Source organism: Parus major, chromosome 4A (assembly GCF_001522545.3).
Source record: "Parus major isolate Abel chromosome 4A, Parus_major1.1, whole genome shotgun sequence".
Taxonomy (NCBI): Eukaryota; Metazoa; Chordata; class Aves; order Passeriformes; family Paridae; genus Parus; species Parus major.
The window spans coordinates 940,568-949,282 of NC_031772.1; the positions used below are offsets into that span (position 1 = coordinate 940,568).

Below are 8,715 nucleotides of genomic sequence, written 5' to 3' on the forward strand. Positions count from 1 at the left end.
CGGGACACGGGCCCTGCCAGAGCCACGGGCACCCGGGAGCCGGGGACAGCCGCACCCCGCACCGCCGCCCCACGAGCGCGGATTGTCCCCGCTGCACGGCCCCCTCTGCGGTGCCACTGGCACGGAACGGACCCTAAAGACCACCGCGTTCCCACCCCTGTCCTGGCAGGGACACCTTCCGCTAGCCCTGTCCATCCTGGCCTTGAGCATCCACAGCTTTTTTCTGGACAACCTGTGCCAGAACACTCTCGGGGGGAAGAATTTCTTCCTAATATTTAATCCGAAGCTTCCCTCTCAGTTTAAAGGGGGCAAGCCCTTGTGTGACCTGCCCAAAGCATCATTTGCCCTGGTCCTATAACTACATGCCCCATTAAAAGTCGCTGTCCAGCCATCCTACATCCACCTCAGGCACTGGAAGGGACTCTAAAAATCTCCTCAGCACCTTGTCTTCCACAGTCTGAACACCCCCAGCTCTCTCAGCCTGCCACCATAGCAGAGATGCTCCAGCCCTTAGAGCATCCCCATTGCCTCCTCTGAACCTGTTCTGGCAGGTCCACACGGCACTGCAGGCGGGGATCTCAAGATAGGAAGGGCAGACTCTCAAGATGTAAGGAATAAGGGGCAGAACACGCTCCCTCACCTGCTGGGGATGCAGCCCAGGGCAGGGTTGGCTTTCTGGAGTGTAAGCACACACTCCTGCCCCCTCTGCTGCAGAGCCCAGTCACGGCCACCATGCTCAAACAGCCAGCATAAACACACCTTGGAGCGTTTTCCCCAAATCATGACTGACCACAGGAGCCGTTTCGAGTCTCTGGGTACTTCTCCTCACCAGAAACTCTTGCTGCCATGTGTGGCTCAGCCAGCTGTCACATTCCAGCCTATTCCCAGGGCAGCCTCTTGGCCCAGAGCTCCCGGTGCCTCCAGCCCTGCCACAGCACTCGGGCTGAGCACACATCCCCTTCCCCAGGGCTGGGACAGCGCACGAGGGAAAGCAAAACTCACCTGAAATGCTTCCTCCAGGGAGCTTCTTCCTAGCTGAGCAGGCACAGTGCATGAGAATATTAATGTAAACCACCAAAAGTGAAAAAGACTAGATGTAACTTAACGAAATCTACATGTTTGTGTTATGTTTTCCACATCCAGTTGAAAAAGACAACACGTAACCTAATGAAATCTACATGTGTTTGTTATGTTTTCAACACCATTATTCCCTAATAATAAAAGAGTTTTTTTCTGGAGCAATATTCTCTGCAACAGGGCAGGGACTTTTCCTGGTGCTGTCCCTTGCTGACAGCTCTGAGCACCTCCAGGAGCGGGCAGGCTCCTCGACCCCAGCACCCAGGAGCTTGCACTGCTCCCGTTTCAAAGTCAGCTTCTTCCTGGAGCCTGAGCAGAACTCACCTTGTGGCACCACAGCTGTGCCTAGAGAGCAACTGGCAGCTTCCAGAGACCTGGAAAACACACACACATTTTTCACTTTGGATTTTGAAAGTGAAAACAGCATCATATTGATTTTACCAAGACTAAACCCTGTCACATTTGCTCTACATAAGCACGCACTGTCTGGCAGTTTCACACAGTGTGATATATCTAAGCCTGCCCTAGCACCAAAATAGAAGTCAGGTGTCGGACAGGCAGGAGTCTGTGGGGTTATTTTAACCCCATTTCTCCCAAGGCAGCAAGCAGATGGGTCAGTGCAGACTCCCACATCCCTGTGGGGCCAGGCAGCATTCCCAAGCCAGCGCCCATCTGCATCCCAAGTGCAACCTTGCCACTCTTCCCTGTGCAGCTGGGCTGTTACTCACCTTTCCACACAAAGGCCTAGCCACAACAGAGGAAACCAGAAAACAATGCCAGGCATTTTAAAATAATGAATGGTAATTGTTAAACATCTTCATATAATGCCTAACCAGTTTGGCTGTAGAGTTCCCTCCCCCACAAAACAACAGAACTAAAGTTAGACCAACACCGCCCTGCAGCTTTTGCCTTGCTTTTTGGGCACTTTCCTGATGTTTTTCTGGCCTGTTTGTGTTGGCTGGAAGAGGGAGCTGCTGTTCTCAGACACTTTTCCTGTTGCAGGGCTCTGTGGTAGGTGCAGAACCGACCAGCCATGCCCAGAGAACCCCCAGCCTTTGGAGTTAAGCACCTGCATGTTTCCAAAGGCAATCTGGCAATCTACCTGGCCACAGAAAAATAGCTCTATTCTCCTCAGTATATTGCTACAGGTACAGTTGCTCCTCACCTTTCACCTGAATTAATTGATACGGGGAGTTTGTCTCAGCAGCAGGAGAGAGAATCCATGCAGCTGCACGTGTCCTTACAACTCCTGTGCCATACAGGCTGCAGCCCCGACTCAGTTTCATTTGAAATGTTTTAATTTTTTTTTTAAGTTTTCTAGGATTAGAAGCAAAATGCAGGACTTGGATTGTGGTACAGCATTAAACATTAGATATTTAGCTTTAATGCACTGCCCACAGGGACAGCCACCCTTTTCCAGGCAGCTCCTGGATGAAATAAGTCCAAGCACAGAGCTCCAGGTGAGCTCTGGTCTCCCAAGCCCAGCCAGGGCAGAAGCTGCTGTACCCTGCCGTGAAGCACATAGATGGATTTAAGCAATGTCCTTGCTTCACCCCGAGGAGCCGAAGGCAGGGTTTCACCGGGGAAATCGAGGCAGCTGTCACCCCCTGTAGCTGCTGGCACAGTGGCCTCGGGCCAGCAAAGCCCGGTCCCAGCAGAAACCAGCCCAGCACAGGGAAACCAACCAGCCTCACTGGGCTTTTCCATGCCCTGGAACAGCCGGCACGGTTCCACTGCCGATTTGGTAGCAATTGTATCATTTCACGGCTCTCCACAAGGGAAATAAATCTGTTTTCAGTGCGGTTTTTGGAGCCGCGAGCAGGCGGAGCTGTGCGGGGCTCAGGAGCACCCGAGGGGCTCCTGCAGGGACTGTCCCACAGCCAGCCCATGGAAGGGGACCACAAGGGACAGGTCCCTCTCCGAGGGAGCATTTCACACCACACAGCTCGGTTGGGTCCATCGCCGCTTCAATCAGCACAAAAATGAGCTGCGCAGAGCATCAGCCGAGCGCTCAGACTGCGAGCAGAGAACAAACCCGAGGGATTGCCTTGAACCCCCACGGCTGGGGTAAATCCACTGAATCCTCTCACAATCAGTTTTTCTGTCCCTGTGTTGCTGCTCAGGGCGATGGAGCTTCTCGAAGTTGGGTCCTGGCAGGTACCAGGGCTCCCCTCCGCCCTTGGGGCTCACGCTGACCCTCACCTTGTTTTTAAACATTTATTTTTGCCGTATTCTTTGCTTCTTGTGCCATCGTGTGGCCAGGAGGATGAAGAGCTGTCTGCAAAACAAGCAATCTGCTCTCCACGTCTTCCAAATATTGTACGGATTTTTATAATCTCAGGTGTCGTATGAAGCCAGTGGAGACGCGTTACTTCTCGCCAAGGTCCTTCCCACCCCTGACGGGTTCTGCGGGCTCGTATTTAGAGTTACTACAGCTTGAAGTAGGTCTCGTTGCTCCAAGCGTGTAGGGTGACAGCTGATTTATTATAGGGGTTTTTTTTATAAAAAAAATAAACATAGAAAACCCTACAAAATCGCCCCAAACCTCTCCTACGGCTGCACTGTGCATGGAAGGTGGGGTGTTAGGTCTAATCAGATGAGAGCTTGGGGAGCAAGCCAGATTTATGCCACCAGTCAGGTATTTGGGCTACAGTCCTGCCAAACTCAGCTCCCCTGAATATAAGTACAGTTTAAGAAGGTAGAAGTTCTCTCACAAACAAAGCCTGAGCTCTGATTGCTGCGGCTGACTTTCAAATGAAAAACTTTGGTTAATAAATTTGCTCTTGACCCCACATCCAGGGATATCCTGTAGCAAAAGCCCTTCTAATTAATACACTGATAGCCTTTCTCAAGAGGCACTTTCTCCTTATAGTGTGAAATAACCTATTCAAATATGCAGCAACTCACAGAGTGATAATTTATGAAAGAGAACACAAATTTTAATTAACAAAATGTCTCTTTTTAAAAGAAGGCTTTTTCAAAGGGGGAAAACCCAGCAAGTATTTTTGGTATGTGATCCATATACCTCAACCTGCAGCATATTTCCTGGTGCCCCAAGACAAACACATCTATTAAATAAATTTGACTATATCCTTCTTCCTTCTGCCAGCAATGATAGCTCCAACAAGGCTCATTTAACCTAGAAAGGAGAAGTTTTCATAGTTTCTCATTTTCCAGTCCTTTGTCATCTCCTTTCTTACAAAGTGTTAATAGCCTCTTCCATGACAATCAAAAGAAGCTTAGGGAGTTACTGCCAATGAGTTCTGCCTTGTTTTTCCTAACAGCTTTTCAGCAGGCACTGCAGGTCTCATTTTCAGTGTAACACAACAGAGGCTCTGCAGCAGATAACAAAACACCCAAAAGAAACTCTGTGCATGGTTACTCATTATTCTCCCTGCTGACAGCTGCCTGTTATCACATATATCGCAATATTTGGAATGATCTCTTGAAAGTCACCTGGACCCTGGTGTGCTCATCTAAAAACAGTTGAGCCACTCCCCAACACTCACATTTTCAGCAGGGAAAGTTCCACAGGAGCATGTTGGCCCAGCCCACCCAAGTTAGTCAGAGGGTAGAACCTGCAAGCAGGAGAAAGTGTACATAGCAACCAGCTTCTCAAGCACAAAAAACCACCCACCCCAGGCTCTTATCAACCCTAACACCCATTCCAAGGTTTAAAAGCCTTTTTTATGCATGTTTATTTAAGTCTGTACATTCTATAAGGAGCTTTTAGACAACAGTGTAACGTGGGAAAGAGCCCCACACCTTAGCAGTGCCTCCCAAGGCACAGCAAAGCCAAGGAGCAGGGGCTGCTCACCTTTCCCCCACAGGCACTGCTGTGGTGAGGTAAGAGATGGTTTTGAATTCGTTTTTGTACCTTTGTCACGAAGCAGGAAGGGGGCAGCTCCATGTGAAAGCCCCTCACCACCCAAACCCCAGGCTCTGGACTCCAGGGACCCCCTGCCCACGCTCTGGCTGTTCATGTGCCCCAGGACAGGTGATGGGATTTACAGATGGCTTGGTGGGGAATCAGTTACCTGCAGGCACCCCACAGGATGTGATCCATTCCATTTGCCTTGTGAAACACCCATTAACCTGAATCACTTGCAGTTAACTCCCTTTACTGCCCTAAATCAGTGCTCAGATTCCAATGTTTGAGATGCTCTCAAAAAGCACTTGCTGGCTCCTTCTATAAATTTGGTTTAGTGAAGAACAAAGAACTGACATGTTTTTCACCCATCACAAAGGTCTGTCTCTTATTTAAGTTATTTTCCTTTGTCAGACCTGGTTGCTGATGGGTTTTGCCACCCCACAGCTGCTGTGGAGCCCCCCAGGACCGATCTGGGACCTTCCCTGTCTGCCTCTCGGAGCACGGGGCATCCCCACTGCAGGTGCTCAGCAGGCTGATCCTCCATCAAAATCCTGGAAATTATTATGAAATCCACAACGGTTCCCACTCCCCTGGAAACACAAAGGTACATGGGAGAACCACCCAGTTTAGTTTTTCTCAATAAAACACAACAGTGGATGTACAGCAGCAGCTTGGTGTGGGGACCCTCCTGCCCTGCCCATGTGTGGGGCAAATCAAGGGCTCTCAGAAGAGATTTCAGAGCCAGCATCACCCTCCCCACCCATTTCTGGGGTAGAGTGGAGCCAGGAGGGGCTATGACATCAGGTGTAGTTGCTGGCTAAACCCAGCCAGTGTGCAGAAATTGAAATTCAGTGACACTGGAGAAAGCACCGCAGGGCCATGGGTGGAGCTGACAGCCTCAGCACACGGACCCATCTTCCAGGCTCTCCTCCAGGGCTTCCTGCTGCTGGAAAGGCTGCTGGGGTCCTGTACACAGGAGGACTTGGCCGTGTTTTTAACACTGACCAAGCAGTGCTCTTCACAAAAGAGCAGTAGTCTCACTCTTCAACTTCCAGCCCACACATTTAAATTTTGATCGTGATAACAGGCATCAGGAAACAATCCAATTGTGCAAAGTGACGTCGGTATGAGGAGGTGGGAGGTGTATTCCCACAGGCACTTGCTGAAACAACTCTTCATCTCCAAACAGTCATCACTTCAGCAAAGCTCAGCCAAGGAGAGACTCCCTCCTTCCACCTCTCTCCGTCCTTCAGGCTCAGAAGGACCCAGCTGGAGAGAGCTGCTGGTGGCCCTGCTGGCAGACATGGGTCTCTGGGTGAGCAGCATCAAGAGCTGCAGAACTGCAGCACTCACACAGCACTTGACAAGAATGCAGCCACAGCCCAGCTGAGGCACCACCACAGTGCTGGTGGCACCAGGCACAACACTTCGCCTTACCCTGATGCTCCTGAGTCAGCTTCTCTGGGAACTGGAACAGAGGGATGTGCTAGATAATATCCAAGTGCTGAAATGCAAAGCAGGGTTGTGTCACCAGCTGGCTCCCTGTAGAAAATGCTGTTGATACTATGCACAAGAGATGGAAAATGTGTCTCTCCAGAGCAGTTGCTGAGGCACTGCTTCCTGCTTCTCAGCACATTTGGAGCTCCAGCACTTTCCAACAAACACAAAATTCATGGGAGGGAACCACTCACCACCATCTCATTTGTGGTGCCCACTTCACCCTCTACCCCACAGCACCCCCACCACAGGGACCCCCACCAGACTGAGACAGGGGGTTACTGAAAGCGCTGTATTTACAACTCCTGCTGCTGTTATTTACAATTGATTTACAAATAATCCTTGTAGTCACCAACCACTGAGTATAACAGAGTTAGACAGAACTTTATGGGAGGCCAGCAAGAGTAGCCAGTTTCTTTTCTTTTCCCTGTTCAGCCCTGCATCGGGGACCACTGGGGCAGCAGTGCCAGGCTGCAGTGGCAGTGTCCCCCTGGAACTGATGGTGGGATCAGGAGGAACGAGCCCGGGCAGGGAACCTCTGCCACCGCCTGCCATTGAACTTCAATTTTCAGTGACGGGCTGCAGGAGGCACGGCATCACCTCGGTCCCGTGTGTGGAGAGGGTCCTGGCAGCCCTGCCAGATGTGGCCCAGGGCTGGGCCGAGCTCCTCTGCACATCACCCGGGACTGCCCTCCCACCTCCAGCGGCAGGAACGAGACAGCTGCAGGCAGCAGCCAGGGAGAGATTGCCGGGCCGGGGCAGCCCCTGGCCTGCAAAGACAGCTTTCCCAGGCACAGGGCAATTCAAGAGACAAGATTTCCCCCTGTGATGGTGCTCGGATCCTCCGCAGGCTGACCCGGGTTTAGACGGAGCGTTCCGCAGGACGCGAGCAGGGGGCAGCAAGGGGCAGCCGTTCCCTTTTCAGCCGGATTTGCAGTCCCACTGCCAGAGGAGCCCTGACAAAGGGACTTTCGGCTCGCCCCTGCGGATCCCTGGTTTTCAAGCCTTGCAGAGGACAGTGATGCTCTTTTATGATGCTCTGCCAGCCCCGGCCAAGCGCCCAGCAGGGTCCCAGTGCCACCGAGCCCTGTGCCTCCCTGCTCAGGGAGCGATGGCCGATGGCTGCTTCCTCTGCTCCTGCCTCATCTTCAGAGCCAGCATAGCCCGGCGGTACAGATCTGGGAACAAGGGAAGCAGTCGGGCACCGGGACCGGCTCCACCCGGCAGCCTGTGCTGAGTGCAAGCTGAAGGACAGCCCAGGCTCCAGCACAGGGCACTCGTGTGGCCTCCCTGCATCCCACCTCCCAGCACAGGCAGCAGCATCTGCCTCCACAGCAGCCCCCACCTTGCCCCGCAGCACTTTCCTGTGCCTGTCCCCACATCAAGCACCCCATGGCCAGGTGTCCCCGCACAGCTCCCAGCCCGCTGCCACAGCCTTGGTGCTTTCAGCAAAACCCATCCTGAGAAATACCAACCAAAGGTGCTTGAGACCTCCTCACGCTGCTGCTCCAGAGAAGCTTCCCGTGACTTGATTTTATTCTTGATTTTCTTCTTTTTTTTCTTTTTCATACCCTGTGCTGAATGGAGAAATACAAAATTTCAGGCACCAAACACCTGAGCAAGGGTGCCTTTGTCACCAAACCAGCTGAGAGGACTGCTGGTGGCAGGTTTGCCGTCCTCCATTGCTTGTGTGCATCATCCCTTGTGGAGATGCTCAAGCGTGTCTCCTCTTCCCCTCTGGGTTCCGGTGAGCTGGCTCCCCGCTCAGCTGATCTGCAAGCAAAACTGATGGAGGTGGCGGCCACCAGTGGCCCAACACTTGGTCACGTTGCCAGGCCTGGCAAGCTCCCTGTAGGGCGGCTCTGGGGGTCCTGCAGAGCTGGCAGCCCCCCCAGTCCCTCTCACCTGGGTGGGGGGTGACCATCCCGACGGGTGTGGGCTCCTCCTGCCCGACCCTGTTGGGGAGCAGCAGCCCCCCGGCAGCCCCCGCACGGCTGTCACCCCCTGCTCCCGGTCCCTCCGGCTCTTCGGCTGGGCTCGGCTGCCCCGAGCCCTTCTTCTTCACCTTCACCTTCCTCTTCCTCCTCCTGGGGCCCTTAGCGCTGTCCTCCTGGGCAGGGAAAAGGGGATGAGGAGAGGGTGGCAGAGCCCCTCTCCCACCCGGTCCCATCCCGGGGTCTCAGTCCCTCACCAGGGGCAGGAGGCGGCAGACGGGGCGCTCCGGCCGGGGCTCCCCGTTCTTCCCCGCGCCCTCCCGAGCCTCTTCCCCG

At 53.2% G+C, this 8,715-nt stretch overlaps 1 long non-coding RNA gene across 1 annotated transcript; it reads right to left on the reverse strand.

Annotated features, from left to right (window-relative positions):
- Nucleotides 1–4,504: 4,504 nt before the first annotated feature.
- Nucleotides 4,505–8,715, reverse strand: LOC117244379. Its single transcript, XR_004497328.1, has 4 exons — nt 8,637–8,715; nt 7,921–8,555; nt 6,386–7,623; nt 4,505–6,239 (listed from the first exon to the last, which is right to left on the reverse strand). It is a non-coding gene; the product is annotated as an uncharacterized LOC117244379 (long non-coding RNA).